The sequence below is a fragment of the Humulus lupulus genome, chromosome 4, assembly GCF_963169125.1.
Source record: "Humulus lupulus chromosome 4, drHumLupu1.1, whole genome shotgun sequence".
Taxonomy (NCBI): Eukaryota; Viridiplantae; Streptophyta; class Magnoliopsida; order Rosales; family Cannabaceae; genus Humulus; species Humulus lupulus.
In genome coordinates this window covers 108,865,552-108,887,603 of record NC_084796.1, presented here as the reverse complement: position 1 = coordinate 108,887,603, position 22,052 = coordinate 108,865,552, and the positions used below count along the sequence as shown (strand labels likewise).

Here is a 22,052-nt window from a genome sequence, read left to right as displayed (position 1 = left end):
GATGACCAATCAATTACAAGCATTAAATAAAAATTGAATAGATCATAATTATGAAGAAAAAATCATAAAACTTGCATTGAATAATAATAGAGTATCAAAAGACTACATTAAAACCCTAACAAATAAAATTAGTTCATAATCATAAAGGAAACCATAAACAACAAACTCATAGAAAAGAATAGAAAAAGAAGTCCCAAAATAATCTAAAGTATTCCTTTTATGGTGATAAGGCTCTGAAGAGAAATTTCTAAATGTTTCCACTTGTCACTTGATAATGCTCCAAAATATATTCATTTGAATTTCAAATCTCTTATCTCTAAAATGTGTAATCTTGTAGGTCAAATATCACATACTACATGTTTGAATTTGACTTTGCTTGTGGAATGATTATTTATCATACTTTTGAACTTGATTTTATATAAAAAGAGTGATGCATTGAGTCTTTAGATGTTTAATTTTAAGTAAATTTCATATTTGTGTTTTGTGAAATCTACAGGGGAGTTTGGAATTTTAATATCACTATTTTAGAATTAAATAATTAATTTATTGTTATTTTCTGTGTAAAAGGAGTTCAAACTAGCAATGAAATCAAGTGGAATTAAAAGATGGCAAGAAGAAGTTGGAAAAAGCTTAAATGTGTAGATTTACTAGAAACCTTGCTGTAACATTCTGGAGCTGCGTGGACAATTACAACTCAGCTAGAAAAAGTCATTTTAAGTGGCTTTGACAGCTGGCGTGGGCAGAGAAAAACGCCACATGTGCGTACTTTTGTTAGGAAAGTAGTGGACCAACTGAAAGTGGAACTAAAAAGTGAAGAGAGGAATTGAGCTTCTAATTATGGTAAATCAAAATCACCCTAGACCATGAAGAAGGATGGGCAACCATTTTGTGGGAGAACCATTATCCAGGAGCTGCCATTGTTAGAAAGGAAAAGAGAGCAGAAAGTACAACAAAAAAGAGGATGAAGAAGAAGAAAAGAAAGATGGGGAGAAATTCAACATCACTTCTAGAATTTGTTCTTATTTTTCTCTCTCTAACTCTTGTATTTTATATTTTGGAATAACTATTTTAGTAACCCATGGATTATAGATTTGAATTTGGATTTGTGTTTACTAAATTAGTTATGAGCTAAACTCTTTGAGACTTGGATTACTAATGAGCCCTACATCATAGTTATGAAAGTTTAATGCATTATTAAGTGATGTCTCTCTTTATCATCCAAGTGTGTTTAATGCCTATTTCTTGTTGTTGTTTGGCCATCAATGACAAGTTGATTAACTAGAATTAATGTTGGAAATATTGGATTTAGTGGAAATTACTTTAATGATGCAAGATATTAGCCTTTGTTAGGTTGTATTTAGTGAATAATATAGAGATATATTATTTGCCTTGCATAACTCATGAGAATTGGTGCTTATAATTGTGTTCTTAAATCTGAATTGACATATGAGTATGTTTAATTAAGTGGATGAACTTTTGTCATAAGATTTGGAAAAATCCTATGAAATTATTGAGAATTGTTGTTACTCTGGGAGGTTTTGCTAAAAATGCTGATGTAGCATTCTGGGCAGAATATTGATTTAGGGGAATTTAGTAATTCAAGTCTGATTTTCATTATGGAATCTTCCTTGCTGTTATTTCATGCTTATTGGTGGTTATTCTAAATATTTTTAAATTCCTTCTATTTAGTTTTAACATTCAAAAAATCATTCCAATTAATTTTGTCCAAATTGTTAGGTATTGATTTTACCTAATTTGTTGCTAATTCTATTCATGTGGAGATGATACTCAGGTTATCATTATATTACTCGTTGACTACTTATGTTATATTATTTCATATAATATAATGTTATATTAAATAATATGATTTGTCACACCTTGTAACATATTGTTGAGAGTCACAAAAATAGACATATGTGTGTACCAAAATGTGACATATTTTGGAGTTACAAAATCAGTTACAAATTTGTAACTCTCAAATATTACCCAATAATGTGTAGATTGTATGTTACACATTTGAGATTGGATTTCACAAAGTGTTTAACGCCCAAAATGTGACTACCACTAAGCGGTAGTTGTAGTAAGATCGGGCAGTCGATCCACAAGGAGGTAACCTAAAATCAAAAAATTAGTAGAAAATAACACAAAAAGTTAGTAACAGGACATAAATAAAATTGTAAATGAAAAGAGGTTTGAGATTTTGGTATTGTCTTTTTGATAAAGTGATAAAATGAGATAAGTGAAATAAAGGTAAGATGTAATCAAGAGTTTGAGAAAAGGAAATGTTTCAAGAATCATCCATATGCTTGTTTAGTTACTTGGTTACTGGATTTACAAAAATACACAAGTAAATAGTTCATATCCCAACATTTACTTGGAAAATCTAACATTAAAGTCCATATTCTTTTCTAACAAAAGTTCATTTGAGTTATAAAGTTCTTTGCTTTAAAAGCACAATGTTAATATTATGAAAAATCTAAAAATGACAAAATACCCAAAGGCAATAATGCAATAAAAGATTAGACATAAAATTATGTATCAATATTACTTTTACTAATTAGAAGCACATAGAAAGAGCATGACTAATCCTATATACTATTAGCATAAGTAAATAAAGATAACAAAATAGAGATGGAGATAAAAGAACATAAATGACTCAAATATTTTACATTAAGAACATAGTAAATCAAAGTAGCAAAATAACATCACTAGCATATGGAATCATCCCTAACCTTCCTAGGAAGATTAGGCTATTATGCTCATGATTCTCACGAAATTCTAAGAAGAAAGTGAGTAGAAATTTTATTTTAGTTTCTTTACTCTAAAAATTACATATATAGTGTGAAGAAGGAGTCCCTACTTATAGAGGGAGAAAATGACTAAAAAGAAATTAAACAACAAAATCGGGTTTACAAAATAAATCTGAAATATTAATAATAAAATATGATTTCGAAAACTCACATCTTATTATTAATATTAACCTAGCTATTTTGGTGTATGGTCATTTTTCCATTTTCTAAAATACCACAAAAACATGAGCTTTAAAGCTCAAAATAGCAATTTTACAAAGCCCAATATCCATAAAATATGGGTTGAAGGTAGTTGGTGGCAGCTCGTCCATTGACCTATTTCCAGCTAATGAAAAGCGGCCACGTGGGCAACTTGTTGAAGGGAAGAGAGTTGGTTGACTGCTTTGGGCCATTGGACTTGTTGAAAGGAGGAAAGCTGGGCTGCATCAGATGAGCCTACGAATGGTTGCTGGGCTTTGATGAAGCATGCGGCTGGTTGGGAATTGCTGAGAGGAAGGATTCGATAGCTGGGAAGGAAATTGGCCTGAAGGAGGCAGACAGGTGGCGCAATCTTAGTGGCTGGCTGGAGTATTGCTGGGACGCGTGGCGCGCTGTGAGAACGCCACCTAGCACACTGAGTGAGGAGGAGAAGGGCTAGGCCTTTGGTTTGGGCCTTCGGGACTGGGCCAAATTCCTCAAAAATGCCACTTTCTTCATTTTCTTTTTCAGTTTTAACCATTCTTTGTTTTCTCTTTTTATTAATGTCCAAATGCAATTTATATCTTGAAAATTAAACACAAATTAAATTTAAAATTAATATTTTCAATTGTAAAATATATTACAATAAATTCGTAAAAATATTAATTAAAACTTAATTTATTTTACACTTTAAAACCAATAAATTTGTATTTTTGAGCACTAATCATAACCCCCAACTAGCTTATTGCTAGTCCCTAGCAATTCAAGCAAAAAAGAAGATTGTCAAGTTGAATAATCAAGTCAAACCAAGCAAAATCATCTAAGCATTTTCAAATTATCAGCAAGAAGTCAGAAATTACTATTTAAGCTACTATAGTTGCGATTTCAGAGTTGTGTGTGTGTGCACCAAACCATATTCTTTTTATCACAAGTCATAACACAAATAGTATCGAGAAATCTCAAAAGTATAAAGATCTCAACTCCAAATACCTCACGGGCATTGAAAGTATTTGTATGGGAAGGATTACACTCTTGGAGTTGGAAATGTAACAGTTTACGCTCAAATGAGAAAAGATAAACTTTTTAGGACAAGCAATTTGAACAAGTATTGATCACAAGATAGGCAAATCAACTTATTGGAATTCAAATGACAAACAACCTTTGGGATTTACATGAGAAAACTCCAAGAACAAAATGACAACTAACTGGAAATGATAAATAAGAAAATGAACTATAATGATAATAATTTTTTTTAATACAATTACACAAAATAATAATAATAGAAATATATATTTTTTTCAACAACTACAAAATAATAGAAGGAAGTGTTGATCTTGTTCTCTTTTTTTCATTTTTTTTCATTTATCTATTTTTTTTCTTCTTTTTTTCATTATATTTTTTTTTTGACAAGAGACAGCACAAAAATAAAAAGGAAATTACAAATACAATACAATAAATAGAACACAAATTTATTACAAAGACTTATCTTAAATGAAAAACATCCCTCTAGTAAATGTCATGTTTTAAATTCCAAAGATGTGACTTTACCAACTCAAATGATCAATAAAAGTTCAAAAAGTTATTTTCTCAACTCTCACAACTCACCAAGAAATGAAAAACTTTAAACTTGAAATTTCTCTCAACTATCTGTGTTAACAACCAATTTATCACATGTTTGGAAAGTGCACAAAAGAACTCTAAAAATCACTTCTTAATAGCTAAACATAGTAAAAACTGACTCAAACCGACAAGTTATACTCAAGCTTGGATAATTTTGAGAAAATTTGACTTAAAAATTCAACAAGACAATAATGTTTTCCAAATGAATGCTAATGATGTAACAATAAGATTTTCCAAATGAAAGCCAATGCATGCTCACCACCCCCAACCAAAAATCAGACAGTGTCCTCAATGTCAAAATGAATAAGCAATGAAAAAGGTAAGGAAAGAGAACACCTGGATGATGACCATGTCCATGAGGCGAGAGCGAAAATAGCCTGGTAACAATACCCCAAAACAAAATACAAAAAGAAAAGCATACAAAAATAAAAGAAAGACAGAAAAAATAAAAATAAAAAGAACAACAACAAACCATTCAGAACTTCAAAGTGTATAAATTGGATCCTTAAGAAGGACCTCTTCAACATGACTCACACTCTCAATGTAATGTTTTAGTCTTTGGCCATTAACTCAAAAAATTCTCCCATCGGTTGGGTCCTCGACCTCAACACAACCGTTGGGAAACACTTGCTTCACTACAAATGGGCCAGTCCATTGCGATTGCAGTTTACCGGGGTGCAAGTGCAAGCAAGAATCATACAGATGCACTTTCTGATTTGGCTCAAAGTGTTTTTGCAGGATTTGTTTATCGTGAGCGATTTTTAATTTTTCTTTATAAATCCTGGAATTGTCATATGCATCGTTTCTCAACTCCTCAATTTCAGACAATTGGATTTTGTGATGGATACATGCGGCATTTAGATCAAAGTTTAGGGCTTTGATAGCCCAATACGCTTTATGCTCGAGCTCGACAGGTAAATGACAGGCTTTTCCAAATACAAGTCGATAGGGAGACATCCCAAGAGGGGATTTGAAAGCAGCGCGGTATGCCCAAAGAGCATCTAGAAGACATGTAGACCAATCTTTGCGGTTAGGATTTACCGTCTTTTCCAAAATGTGTTTTATCTCCCTATTGGCTAACTCAGCTTGACCATTGGTCTGTGGATGATAGGAAATTGCAACTTTATGAAGTACATCGTACTTGCGCATAAGAGCCTCAAAGGATCGGTTGCAAAAATGAGTGCCTTGATCACTGATGATAGCGCGAGGAGTACCGAACCGTGATAACACATTTTCTTTCAAGAATTTGACAACTGTAGCGTTATCATTGGTTCAACATGGTACAACCTCGACCCATTTGGAAACATAATCCACAGCGAGAAGAATGTAAAGGTAGCCAAAAGAAGGTGGAAATGGTCCCATAAAGTCTATCCCCCAATAATCATATATTTCGATAACAAGAATTGGGTTTAAGGGTATCATGTGCCGACGGGATAAGGATCCTAACTTTTGGCACCTTACACAAGAACGATAGAAATCATTGGTGTCTTTGAGCAGAGTGGGCCAGTAAAGACCACATTGTAAGATTTTTGCAGCGGTTTCTTCACAGAGAAGTGACAACCACAAGCATCATTCTGGCAAAAGTTCAGCACACTAGACACCTCCTCGTCGTGGATGCATCTTTGCATGATTTGGTCGAGGCAATACTTGAATAATTATGGGTCATCCCAAAAGAAATTGCGCACCTTGACCAGAAATTTGTGTTTGTCTTGTGAACTCCATTCAGATGGGAGTTCACCTGTTACTAAGTAGTTGACAATGTGAGCATACCACGGTAACTTAGCAACAAAAAACAATTGTTCGTCGGGGAAATCATCGTGAATAGGTGGACCATCAGCAGGATCGCTGAATTCAAGTCGGGACAAGTGGTCTGCGACGACATTTTCAACACCTTTCTTATCTTTGATCGTTATATCAAATTCTTGCAAGAGAAGGATCCACCGTATTAATCGCGCCTTAGCATTTTTTTTGGAAAGGAGATATTTCAAGGCAGAGTGATCTATGAAGATCGTAATAGGCGATCCAATCAAATAAGATCGGAATTTGTCAAGGGCAAAGACAACAACAAGCAACTCTTTTTCAGTAGTGGAATAGTTCATTTGAGCACTAGTGAGAGTTCAGCTTGCATAATAGACAACAAAGGGTTTCCCCTCCCTTCGTTGTCCTAGCACAGCTCCCACAGCAAAGTTGCTGGCGTCACACATGATCTCAAAAGGAAGGTTCCAATCGGGTGACTGAATGATGGGAGCGGAAGTGAGTGAATTGACAAGCGTTCGGAATGATTCCTCACACTTAGGTGTCCATTCAAAAGTGGCATCTTTGGCTAGGAGGTTGCTTAGCGAACGGGCAATCATTGAAAAATTTTGTATGAACCTCCTATAGAAACCAGCATGACCAAGAAATGAGCTAACATCTTTGACAGTCTTAGGAGTCGACAGGATGGAGATAAGGTCGACTTTGGATTGGTCAACCTCAATTCCTTTTTCAAAAACAATGTGGCCTAAGACCATGTTAGAGGATACCATGAAGTGGAATTTCTCCTAATTGAGTACAAGTCCTTTCTCAATGCATCGTTTTAAAACAACTTCAAGATGAAGAAGACATGTCCCAAAGGAGTTTCCAAAAATGGTTAGGTCATCCATGAATACTTCCATTGATTTTTCGATCATGTCACTAAAGATGCTCATCATGCATCTTTGGAAAGTAGCTGGTGCATTACACAAGCCAAATGGCATACGTCGGAAAGCGAAAGTGCCAAAGGGACAAGTGAAAGTGGTCTTATCTTGATCCTCTAATGCAGTCTCAATTTGATAATAGCCAGAATAGCCATCAAGAAAGCAATAGAAAGGATGACCAGCTACACGTTCAAGGATTTGATCAATGAATGAGAGTGGAAAATGATCTTTCCGGGAGGCGGCATTTAATTTTCTATAATAAATGCACATGCGCCACCCCGTCACCGTTTTTGTGGGGACAAGGACCCCTTTTTTTTTTTGGATTATGGTGACACCAGATTTCTTGGGCACGACTTAAGTTGGACTGACCCACTTGCTATCAGCTATGGGGTAAATAATACCAGCGTCTAGCAATTTCAAAACTTCATTTTTTACAACTTCCTTCATTGTGTGGTTCAGTCGCCTTTGAGGGTCTCTTCGAGGGATGGCTTCGTCCTCCAGATTGATTCGATGGGAGCAAATTAAAGGGCTAATACCTTTGATATCAACAAGGGTCCAACCTATCGCAGATTTATGCATTCGCTGTTATATTATTTCATATAATATAATATTATATTAAATTATTTGACAAAATGTGATTTGTCACACCTTGTAATATATTATTGAGAGTCACAAAATTGGACACATGTGTGTGCCCAAATGTGACATATTTTGGAGTTACAAAATCAGTTACAAATTTGTAACTTCAAAATATGACCCAATAATGTGTATATTATATGTTACATATTTGAGATTGGATTTCATAAAGTCATAATGAAATATGGTTGTTGGAGACATGTTTTTAACTCCCAATATGTGTTTGGAGGTTACAAAATCATGTGGGAAAGGATTTGGGATATTTTGGAACGATTTGGAAAATGACAATTTTTGTGCTGAAACTAGGCTGTGGCTGCGGCCACTGTCTTTCCCTGGCCGTGGCCTAGGGGACAAAGGCCAGTGGTCGCGGCCACTGATGATCCTGGCCACGGCCAGTGAGGCTAACAACCTATGTGATTTTTTAGTTTTTTCCAAATTGAACGGTTCTAACATCCCAAATAACTCCCAAATATTAATTTTAATTTCATAAATATCCAATTAAACATTGGTAACGGCCATGGGGTTGGTGGAATTTGAAATTCAAAGGGGAATCTCAAACTCTATAAATAGGAGCCTAATGCTCACTTGTAAGACACACTGTTTTCCATCCACAAAGCACTTGGTTGGAAAATACACCATAGAGGCATGATAATTCCAGAGAGTTATTTCCTAGAGAGATCCCTTAGTGCTTAGAGAATAGAGGGAAATAAGATTTTGGACAAAGGTTTTGAACCTTGTTCAAGTTGGTGATCCTCACTACTCTACACTTTGGTTGTGTGAGAGTTTGTTTGTTCCATTGGTCTTTTCATTCTGTTGTTCTTCTTGTATTATTAGTGTATTGCGTTTGTAATACTCTTCTCAATTTCTATTTACATATTCATTGGTATCTTTTATTTTAGGGTTTTAGATCTTATAATTCTCTTCATTTTCTTATTTCCATTTACTTGTATTTTGAGCAATTGAGTTGTAATATTTATTTAATCAATTACCTTGTCTATTGTATTTTTTGCATAAGTGTTTCAAATAAGTGTTTCTTGCTTTAGCAAGTAGCACTTGGACCAGTCCAGGTGTGAGACTTTTCGCGATTTCTTCGAGATATTCAAAAGCATCGTCTGGCTCTTTTTCGAGGAATTCACCATTGCATAACATTTCTACAAACTGGTGCTCAAGACTCGTGAGGCCTTCATAGAAGTAACTGACCAAATGCCAATTCTCATAGCCATGGTGCGGGCACTGATTTAACAGATCCTTGAATCTTTCCCAGACTTGATAGAAGGTTTCGTTGTCCTTTTGGGAAAATGTGGAAATCTGTCGTTTTAGACTGTTGGTCTTATGGATGGGGAAGTGTTTCAGAAAGAAGGATTTGGTCATCTCTTCCCATGTTCCAATAGACCTAGGTCTCAAAGAGTATAACCAGCTTTTGGCTTTGTCCTTCAAGGAGAAAGGGAAGAACTTCAGTCGCACAACACTGGCATTTTCGGCTTGGTTATAGAACATGGCTACTACCTCCTCGAATTCTTTGATATGCACGTATGAGCTTTCGTTTTCCATTCCATGAAATGTGGGCAAGAGTTGAATCATGCCAGGTTTAAAGTCTAATGTGGGCATATTAGGAGGGAAGATAATGCATGAAGGTGTAGAAGTGCGAGTAGGATGGAGGTAGTCATTGAGAGTTCTTGGTTGGATTTCATCATTGCGAGCCATTGTGAATGGGTTATTATCAGTGAAAGTTTGTGGAGAAGCAGGATTGGTGGAAGGAGTTCCGGTAGGAGTGGCAGAGGAATTGGAAGAAGTGTCACTGGAAGTTTCGTGATGATTCATCCACTCTCAGAGATCAGAATTAGATTTATTTTATGTATTTTTTTTTGTTAAAGTTGTTCCCAGGTAGATTTGGAGGTTTTTGGGTGATCTCCAACGCCTTACTAGAACTCCCCGAGGTTACTGAGTAAGTATGGTAGATCACAAGTCAACCTTTTCGACCAAACAACCTTTAAGCAGAGTGAAATTGCTTATTTTGACAGAACAAGCTTGGTTTTCTTATAGTAATAAGTTCAACAATGTAATAGTGCAAAAGTAGATGCTCGAAATGTTCCCAGGCCGATTAGGAAGGTTGCAAAGGTACCGCTTTAGGCCCACACTTGCCTAGACAGAACTCCTCGAGGTTCCCAGGTAAGTGTGGAGGGTAACGCTATCACAAACCTTATTTAACAACCAATCTTTCTAGACAGAACAATATCAGTTTCTACCATTTGTAATATTACACAATTGTTCCCAATACTAAGCGTTTTATGATTGAAATTTTATGAACAATTTTATGCAATTTTATATTGTTTTTTTTTTTTTGAAAAACCTAAATTCTAAGGAAAACTAAGGCAAAGAAAAAAAGAAAAATCCTAAACCAAGCAACAAAATAAACAACACAAGAATAAAATCAAGAAAAGAAAATTAAAGTGAAGATAGAATAGCAAGCTTAATCTTTTTTTTTTTCAAATATGTATTAAACTAAAAAAAATAGAATAGAAATTAAGAAAGAAAAAATGGAGTAAGAATTAGCTAAAAAGAAAAAAATAATTATATAATATATATATGGTTTTTTTTTTAAAACCAAAAGAGAGGAAAATGGAAGAAAAAAAAAACAAAAAATAAAGATAGAAATAAGAATAAATATAAATATTTTTTTTGTTTTTGTTTTTTTGGTTTTTTTTTTATTTACTTTTATTTTATAGATATGTATATATATATATGAATATTTATATTTATATATATATATATTTACTGAAAAAAGAAAAGAGTAAAAGAAGAGAAAAAAAAGAAAAATATATATATATAAATAAATAATTTTTTTATGATATTTTTTTTAGTTTTATTTTCTTTTAATTTTTGTTATAATAATAATCTAATTAACTAAAAATTAGTAAATAAAAAAAACTATAATAACACAATATTTATTCCAACAAAAACACAAATAAAGTTACTAATATTTTTGTAAAAATTTCACTAAACCTTTGAAAACTACCTCCCCGGCAACGGTGCCAAAATTTGTTTAACGACCAAAATATGACTACCACTAAGCGGTAGTTATAGTAAGATCGGGCAGTCGATCCACAAGGAGGTAACCTAAAATCAAAAGATTAGTAGAAAATAACACAAAAAGTTAGTAACAGGAAATAAATAAAATTGTAACTAAAAAGAGGTTTGAGATTTTGGTATTGTCTTTTTGATAAAGTGATAAAATGAGATAATTGAAATAAAGGTAAGATGTAATCAAGAGTTTGAGAAAAGGAAAGGTTTCAAAAATCATCCATATGCTTGTTTAGTTACTTGGTTACTTGATTTACAAAAATACACAAGTAAATAGTTCACATCCCAACATTTACTTGGAAAATCTAACATTAAAGTCCATATTCTGTTCTAACAAAAGATCATTTGAGTTATAAAGTTCTTTACTTTAAAAGCACAATGTTAATCTTATGAAAAATCTAAAAATGACAAAATACCCAAAGGCAATAATGCAATAAAAGATTAGACATAAAATTATGTATCAATATTACTCTTACTAATTAGAAGCACATAGAAAGAGCATGACTAATCCTATATACTATTAGCATAAGTAAATAAAGATAACAAAATAGAGATGGAGATGAAAGAATATAAATAACTCAAATATTTTACATTAAGAACATAGAAAATCAAAGTAGCAAAATAACATCACTAGCATATGGAATCATCCCTAACCTTCCTAGGAAGATTAGGCCATTATGCTCATGATTCTCACAAAATTCTAAGAAGAAAGTGAGTAGAAATTTCGCTATAGTTTTTTTACTCTAAAAATTACATACATAGTGTGAAGAAGGAGTCCCTATTTATAGAGGGAGAAAATGACTAAAAAGAAATTAAACAACAAAATGTGGTTTACAAAATAAATCTGAAATATTAATAATAAAATATGATTTTGAAAAATCACATCTTATTATTAATATTAACCTAGCTATTTTGGTGTATGGTCATTTTTCCATTTTATAAAATACCACAAAAACATGAGCTTTAAAGCTCAAAATATCAATTTTGCAAAGCCCAATATCCATAAAATATGGGTTGATGGTGGTTGGTGGCAGCTGGTCCATTGACCTATTTCCAGCTAATGAAAAGCTGCCACGTGGGTGGCTTGTTGAAGGGAAGAGAGCTGGTTGACTGCTTTGGGCCATTGGACTTGCTGAAAGGAGGAAAGCTGGGCTGCATCAGATGGGCCTGCGAATGGCTGCTGGGCTTTGATGAAGCATGCGGCTGGTTTGGAATTGCTGAGAGGAAGGATTCGGCAGCTGGGAAGGGAATTGGCCTGAAGGAGGCGGACAGGTGGCACAATCTCGGTGGCTGGCTGGAGTATTGCTGGGATACATGGAGCGCTGTGAGAACGCCACTTGGCGCGCTGAGTGAGGAGGAGAAGGGATGGGCCTTCGGGACTGGGCCAAATTCCTCAAAAATGTCACTTTCTTCATTTTCTTTTTCAGTTTTAACCATTCTTTGTTTTCTCTTTTTATTAATGTCCAAATGCAATTTATTTCCTGAAAATTAAACACAAATTAAATTTAAAATTAATATTTTCAATTGTAAAATATATTACAATAAATTCATAAAAATATTAATTAAAACTTAATTTATTTTACACTTTAAAACCAATAAATTTGCATTTTTGAGCACTAATCACAAAGACTTTATGAAATATGGCTGTTGGAGACATATTTTTAACTCTCATTAGGTGTTTGGAGGTTACAAAATCATGTGGGAAAGAATTTGGAATGTTTTGAAAAAATGACATTTTTGAGTTGAAAATGGCCTATGGCCATAGCTTGGGAACAGCGAGTCACGGGCGCGACCAGAGATGTGTTCAACCAATTTTCAACCCTTTTTTTCCACTTTAAACAATTATAACACCCCAAGTAACTCCCCAAACTCCTTTTTAATTCCATAAACATCTAATTAATCATTGGTAACAACCATGGAGGTTGATGAAATTTGAAATTCAAAAGGTGTCTCAAAACTCTATAAATAGAAGTCTAATGCTCACTTGTAAGGCAACTCTATTTCTATCCACTAGAGCACTTGACTAGAAATACACCAAAATGCTTGATTATTCCAGAGAGATATTTCCAATATTGAGAGATATTTCCAATATTGAGAGAATCTCTTAGTGCTTGCGATAAGGGGAAATAAGCTTTTGGGCAAAGGTTGTAAACCTTGTTCAAGTTAGTGATCTCCAATGCTCTTCACTTTGGTTGTGTGAGTGAGAGTATTTTACTTTTTTGTTCTTGTTATTTTTTCTACTATTGCTTCTGTCTTCTCTTCTTCTATTTTCTATTTACATATTTATTTGTATAATTTGTTTTAGAGTTGTAGTTGTTATAATTTTCTTCTTCCTCTTATTTCTACATGTACTTGTATTTTGATTATTGAGTTGTAATCTTATTTAATCAATTACCTTGTCTATTGTATTTTTGCATAGAGTTGTAATAATATTTCTTATTTTCCATTGAGACAATACAAATATCTCTAACAATCAAAAGCTTATAACCCTTGTTTGTTTCAATGGAAGGAGAAATCATAGAGATATTGTGAAAAGATAGTAAGATAAGGTAATATTCTTCTTTGTTTCTCTTTAAAGATCTAGTGGCTCTCATGTGGTGATAGAAATAAGGAAATTTATATGAATAAGTGTGTAATTGTTAACATGTTAACACAATAGGACATAGTTGACACATTGTTTTGTGATAGTTAATGTGTGATCTTTAGAAGTGAACTTTTGACATGATTTTCATAATATAGGGACTATAAAAGTTATATGTATATGCTATAGGTGAGATAGTATTACATTGATATGAAAATTATGTTTTGAGATTTTACAAAGCATGATAATCTAGTAGTTTTGACATGCCTATATATTGATTTTGTAAATCAATAGATTATATCAATATGTGGATATGAGAATTATTGTATGATATTTGTGATATACTTACAATTCATTATGTGATTCAAAAGGCATGTTAATATGATAGACATATGTTGACAAATTATGAGAATTTACATTGAGACATAATTATGTTAATATATAAAAATATATTGATGTGAATTATCATGATTTTATAGTGTGCCATATAATATGATTATTAATGTGATTAGTAACCATTTTTTTGGAAAATAAAAATAATAATTTGAGAATTTAAAATTTCTCATTTAAGTGTTGAGCATCTCAACTTATGAGATAAGAAAGGATGAACCAAAGGGGGTTACATCTTTATTGGAAGTGCCTTGCCATTGCTAGAAAAATGGATCGAGGTGGATTAAAAAATTGTGGGATGACATATTGATTCAATAGACTTATAGTCTAGAGTGTGATCAAATGAAATATATTTGAGAATTATTTAGTGACAATAATTCTTAAATATTCAATGTCAATGGGGAGACATTGCAAAATTGGAGAAGCAATTTTGAATCTTTATACCAATTGTAAATAGATTAAATAGAACTTTATTCATTTTGGTTAAAGATGGTGATATGTTTAAATTAATCTAAATGATGAGACAATTTTAAACTAAAGCATAAGAAATCAAAGTGTTTAAATAAATCAATGAGAATTTATTTTCTTTGATTTAAAGTGTTTAAAAATTGGCATCTTCATTTTGATTTTGATGAGAAAATCAATGGATGTCAAATTTGTGTTTCAAAAGAATCTTAAAGAGACTCTTAAGAAATACAAAAAAGTTGTTTAAGTGATTTTGAGATTATTTAGACAACTAAAAGTGAAAATTAGTAATTATTTGTTTGAGAAATTTTCACATGACATTTGTGTTCACATATTTTATTTTGTAAAATATATAAAAGAAAGAAACTAAGTGAAATATACTTTCAAAGAAGTGTGTCTTGCTTTGGCAAGTAAATAAATCAAGATAAACATTGAGGTTTTTATCTTGATCTTTTGAGAACTGATTATGTGGCTTAGATGACTCATGATAAACTTTGAGAATTATAAGTCTAGATTTATCTTGGAGGATAAATGACTTAATAGAAATGAAGAGATTTCTATTTTAAAGTTACTTTTTTTTATCACTTTGTGAGAAATGTGGGGGTGATGCTCCAAAGTTAATCAATTTATTTTGTTGATAATAATTGATTAATTTGGTCATCCTATCAAATAGGTGATTTGGAAATCCGCATTCTAAATCACTTTGGCTATATGTGTATATAATGGATAATTCTAGACATGTTTGGTGTCTAAAGTTATTGTTTTTTAATATTTTGATTCAAGAATGAATCAATTTAAAACATAAAGGAGAATTTTAGAAACAAAGAGGTTTCTAGAATTAATATTCAAGAAAAATATTTATCTTGGATATTGAAGTATAAAATAGTGGGGGTGTTGACTATGGTCAAACTTACTATTTTAATCAAACTATGACTAGCAATAAAGTTTGAATAAAATAATGAGAGTGTTTAAATATGCATACATGAGAAAAAATGACTCAAATGGAATCATTTCTACATCTCAAGTGATGAGACTTAGACTCCCTAAAGAGATTCACGGTTGATGGTCTTAATACTAGTAACCAAACTAGTATTATGTTCAATAGGTAATTACAAGTCAATCAAGTAAATAGTAGTAGTAGTACTCAAATTTTGTCCCATCTGAGATATAAGTACTAGTGTGTTACCAAAATGAGAGTTAAAATCGAAAGATTTTTTAATAGAAATCGGTCTTGAAAAGACAAGTATTTTAGGGTAACAAAATATTGTAAGAGTTCTATATATATAGACCTAGGGGTGGTGTCGCCCCTCATGAGAATTGGGAGTCATTCTCAAGAAAAGTCTATGAATGGAATGAGCACATGGACATTAATGGTGCAAAAGCGAGACATTGAGGTCTCAAGTGAACATAGAAAATGTGTGTGTGTTATCACCGATTCGTTATCAAGGGATAGTGGTTCAATGCTTCGGCAACCAAAATTACAAAAATCTTTGTGATAATTACACTAAGGTAAAATTCAAGTCGAAAGACATTTTACTTTATGCACCAATGCAAAAGTTTCTATAGAGAGTGATTATTTAATCAAGTGGGGGAAATATTATATTTTAATATAATGTTTGATGGATTAAAAGTGACTATTTAATCTAGTGGGGGAGTGTTATATTATTTCATATAATATAATGTTAGATTAAATAATGTCACAAAATGTGATTTGTCACACCTTGTAACATATTATTGAGAGTCACAGAATTAGACACATGTGTGTGCCAAAATGTGACATATTTTGGAGTTACAAAACAAATTTGTAACTCCCAAATATTACCCAATAATGTATAGATTGTATGTTACACATTTGAGATTGGATTTCACAAAGCCTTTATGAAATATGGATGTTGGAGACATGTTTTTAACTCCCATTAGGTGTTTGGAGGTTACAAAATCATGTGGGAAAGTATTTGGGATGTTTTGGAACGTTTTGGAAAAATGACATTTTTGAACTGACCAGGAGCATTGGTGGCCGTAACCTGGGGGACAGCGAGCCACGGCCGCGGCCAGGCATGCTAGTGGTCGCGGCCAGAGATGCGTTCAACCAATTTTCAACCCTTTTTTCCACTTTAAACGGTTCTAACACCCCAAGTAACTCCCCAAACTCTTTTTTAATTCCATAAACATCTAATTAATAATTGGTAACAGCCATGGAGGTTGGTGGAATTTAAAATTCAAAGTGTGTCTCAAAACACTATAAATAAAAGCCTAATGCTCACTTGTAAGACAACTCTATTTCTATCAACTAGAGCACTTGGCTAGAAATACGCCAAAATGCTTTACTATTCTAGAGAGTTATTTCCAATATTGAGAGAATCCCTTAGTGCTTGAGATAGAGTGAAATAAGATTTTAGGCAAATGTTGTAAACCTTGTTCAAGTTGGTGATCTCTAATGCTCTTCACTTTGGTTGTGTGTGAGAGTATTTTACTTTATTGTTCTTGCTATTTTTTCTACTATTGCTTTTGTCCTCTCTTATTCTATTTTCTATTTACATATTTATTTGTATCCTTTGTTTTAGAGTTGTAGTTATAATTTTTTTCTTCCTCTTATTTCTACATTTACTTGTATTTTGATTATTGAGTTGTAATCTTATTTAACCAATTACCTTGTTTATTGTATTTTTGTATAGAGTTGTAATAGTATTTCTTATTTCCATTAAGACAATACAAATATCTCTAACAACTTACACTTGCCTATAAAATATATTTTTTACAACATGAAACAAGATTTTGTAGGACTTTGAATAAGATTTCCAACGCCACCAAGAACACATAAATCAGATATGTGAATAGAGAGATATAGTCAAAATATCGTCTAACAATTTAAATTTGAATTCTCCTTAATCTTCTTCAATCAATTCAAATAAATATCTTCTATTGTTTTTCTCTCGATTGAAGATAATATTTCAAATAAATTTTAAAATATTTCTCAAATATCTATATAACATACAACAACCTCAAAAATATCACAACCACACAACTCAAAATATAAAATAATAATAATAAAATTTTAAATAACTAAGACTAAAAAATAACATAAATCTATCCTATCCTATCAATTATCTATGTAGATGTTTTATAATTAATAAATGAATACATATTAGTTGCACACATGATTTTTTATTTTTTTTTAGTTTTTTACACTTTCAAATTATGATTACTTTTCTTCAAACATAAGCTTAGTTGCGATCTTTATAATATTTTGAATCCATAATTCCTTCAAAGGTGTCACCTTTAATTTGTTTAATTTTAACTGCATAATCTTACACATAAAGGTGCTTAAATTAAAACATTTGCCATAAAGGAAAAGAGTACTTTCATGAAAAAGCAATGCATGAATGAATGAATTGGTTCATGTCCACTCAATCTAATAGACTCACTTTTGCAGGCCGAATTGTATATTCATGTCAAATGTATCTCATACTCATCATGATATCTTGACTTTGATATCATTAATTTTGGATAAACTTATATGATACCAAAATATATCATGGATTAAATTATCCAACTTAGATAGTTGATCTATCTCTAGATAGTACAATTCAGCCATGATATGATGATCAACATGCATGGCATGATTATTGGTGGTATGGGGTGTATATATATATATATTTATATATATCATCACAGTTAGAAAGAGCAAAAGTATATGTTCCAATTATGAAGAGATGAGTGAATATAATAAGGTGATGATCATGTATCCATGGAACATGGGTTATATGGAATGATTGAGATAGGTTAGTTGAGCTTGCTCTAATAGGGTTTAGGCATATCACATGTATTTTCATTGCTTTTTTGGCTGTGGGGACTCTATCTTTTGTTCTATTATAATATATCATCATCACCTACTAAAATATATATGGTATTTATTATTATAATAATGATAACTGTTATTATTATTTGTGTTTAATAATATAAGTACTATAACGATTTCATAATTGTCCTGGTAAAGTATGATGACTAAAGTAAATCAATATGGACAAGGATATATAGCCAGCAATTCATCTATGTCAAATTTGAGGCTTTGTTTGATTGGAATTATGATTTTGCCAAGAAAAGGTTATGTGAGAAAAAATAATTACAATTTTATAATAGACTTTTATATTTATAATATTTTTTTACAAAATTACTTTGATTTTATTTTCTAGCTGGGATTCATAAAAACATTATAAATATATATTTTATTTTGATTTTTATGATGCTCCACACATATTATATGTTAAGAGCCTCAACAATACTCATATAAAAATGTATGTAGGTAATTAGCTAGGAAATTTCATCTGCACATATTTGATGAGTACGTACTTAATTGAAAGTCACTTTTGATACAATTCCAGCAAAAAAGGTCACTTTTTTCATTAGAAAACGTATGCACAAGACAAAAAGGTTCATAGAATCAGGGCAAGTTTGGTTCACTTTTAAGTGCTTGACAACTACATCTATAACAATTAATACCAGTCTTCTATTATCTATATAAATAATAACCAGCCTATAATATATAGAGATGTATTCTAAAACATAATAACACAAATTAATCAAGTACAGGTAATATAGTGGGAAAATAACTATAGTGAATGTAGAATTTTCCAGTGAATGTATATGGGCATGATGAATAAATGTCTTGATATTAAAAACTTATATGTTAGAACCAATCCTGTCAGTAATAGTTGTCTTTACATTGAAAAAATGGGCCATCTATAAAGTTGTTACTAGTTCAAATCAATGACAAAAATGGAAGTAAATTTCAGTTTTGGTATGTACCTATACGATAAGCCAATACTGAAGGGGCCTTAAATTAAATCTGATGACTGTACCAGTAGTTGATGAGTTAGCTTCATGTTCAAATCATATTAATTTTAATACATATTATTGTATATTTTTTCTATTGTCACTTTCTTTACATATAGCCTATCAAAAAAACTATGATTATTTCTAGTGATATATACTGGTGCCCATAAAAGACAAAATATATGAAGTAGTGATGTCACATCTTTTTCTTTCTTTCTTTCTTCTATTACACATACCATTAAAGGTTTTGTATTGTAAAATTTTTCATCTTGAAAGATCCATAAATGTTTAATTTCATGGAGAGAGAGAGTAAATTGTGTAATAGATGGGGATTTTGACAAAAAAATATATGGTGTGGTACTGGTGAGGAGCCATGTGCCAAAGGAATTGACATAGCATACTTAATTAGTCTCTTAAATTATATATTTACATTATTGGTTTTGGTTGAAATACAACCTATAAATTGCAAGTGCTGCTGCAGACAGATAATAAAATAGTGTGTTAGAAACTTCTCTTTGACCATATTTTCAAAATGTCAATCTCATTATATACATACCCTATATATATATATATGTGTTATTACAAGTATAATATTAATATCTATAATTCTTTCCCATGACATTGACAATGGATAAATATAAATATAATACGATCAATTATGTGATAAATTGACTTTTATTTTTATTTTCTTAATGACCATTTCTTGGTCTTGGTGTGGTTATGCCTCCCATGTACAATCATATATGTTCACACTTCTAAATTCCTACAATTTTTAATACATTTGTTCTCACCTACTACAACTAAAAGATTTATAGCCCTCCATGAAAAATATTATATATATATATATATGTATATATAAAAGGAAGAGATGAATTTTGGACGGCCATTTGCATTGACCATTAGGTTTTTTTTTTCCTCGAGGGGAAGACCATTAGGTTACTTCCTTCAGTTTATAATACAAACAATATAATTTGTCATTAAGCCAAATCATATCTCTTTTATATAATAAAAGTGTAGATAACGGAAATTCTTAGTTTTAACAGTTTTTCATTTTTTTAATATTAATTTTAACGGAATATTATTATATTTAACAAAATATTCTTATATTTAATGGTAATTTGTAATTAGTTAAACTTAAATAAAATAAATAATTAAAAAAATTAAAATAGAATATTTTTGAGATATTTTACAATAATAATAAAAAATTAAACAAATTAAAATATGATATTTTTCATATATTTTACAATGGTAATTATTTTAAAATAATAAATAATTAAACAAATTAAAATATGATATTTTAAGATATTTTAGAATGATAATTATTAAAAATAATAAAATCATACATTTTATAACTTAAATAAAATTTAATTAAACTTAAACTATCATATTAAATATATAATATAATCTACTCTGAATTAGCAACAATTTTTTTAAAAAAAAAAAACTAGCAAGAAACTTAAATTTAAAATTCACGTATAATATTTAATATTACATTAAATATATAATAAATAATCTCTTTTTGTTACTCCCAAATTCAAAAACTAGAACAAACATAAACTTAAACAAAAATAAATAAATTATTTAATTAAAATAACATATTTAGTTCAAATTTATACGACATTAATATAAATTTAATAAAAATAATTAATAAATTCTATAAATAAAACTAAGCACGTTTGCTTAGTTTTATTTATAGAATTTATTAATTACTAGATACAAGCAACACGCAATATGCACGTTTGCTTAGTTTATTTATAGAATTTATTAATTATTTTTATTAAATTTATATTAATGTCGTATAAATTTGAAATAAATATGTTATTTTAATTAACTAATTTATTTATTTTTGTTTAAGTTTATGTTTGTTCTAGTTTGTTCTAGTTTTTGTTTAAGTATATGGAAGTGACAACAATAGATTATATATTATATATTTAATGTAATTATTAAATATTATACGTAAATTTTAAATTTAAGTTTCTTGCTATTTTTTTTAAAAACAATTTGTTGCTAATTCACAGTAGATTATATTATATGTTTAATATACTATTATTATAATAAGTGAATTTAAGTTTAATTAAATATTATTGAAATTATAAAGCATATGATTTTATTATTTTTAAATAATTATCATTATAAAATACCTCAAAAATATCATATTTTAATTTGTTTAATTATTTATTATTTTTAAATATTTATCATGGTAAAATATCTTACTTTAATTTTTTTAATTATTTATTTATTTTATTTAAGTTTAAGTGTTTATAAACTACAGTTAAATATAAAAATATTCTGTTAAATATAAAAATATTCCATTAAAATTAACCTTTAAAAAATAAAAATTATTAAAACCAAAAATTTCAATTGTCTAGTTGTCTGCACACTTATTATATATAGAGATATAGGGTAGGATGCATGACTTAAAGTAAGTGTTGAAAAGATAATCATCAATATTAAGAAGGAAAAATACTATTTTTGCTCTTATATTTTTTTTCATATACATGATTAACTTTTGTTTTGTTAAATGACAATTCAGACCTTATGTTTTATATAATAGATTAAAATAATCTTAGACTTGACTTTTGTCAAAATATTTTTAATTATAAAATTAATTATTAAGTCGTTGGTGAAGCGATGAGTTGAGATAAACAGAGAAAGTGATATAAGAGTTGACAGTGAAATATTATATTTGAAAATATTTGGACCAAATCAGTTATATGATACTATTTTGATCTATTTTATGAAACACAGAGAATGAATTATCATTTAACAAAACACAATGACGAA

At 30.5% G+C, this 22,052-nt stretch overlaps 1 non-coding gene across 1 annotated transcript; it reads left to right on the top strand.

Moving 5' to 3' along the window:
• Positions 1–9,134: 9,134 nt before the first annotated feature.
• Positions 9,135–9,241, top strand: LOC133833496 (small nucleolar RNA R71). The gene has a single exon (XR_009892873.1). It is a non-coding gene; the product is annotated as a small nucleolar RNA R71 (small nucleolar RNA).
• Positions 9,242–22,052: the final 12,811 nt, after the last annotated feature.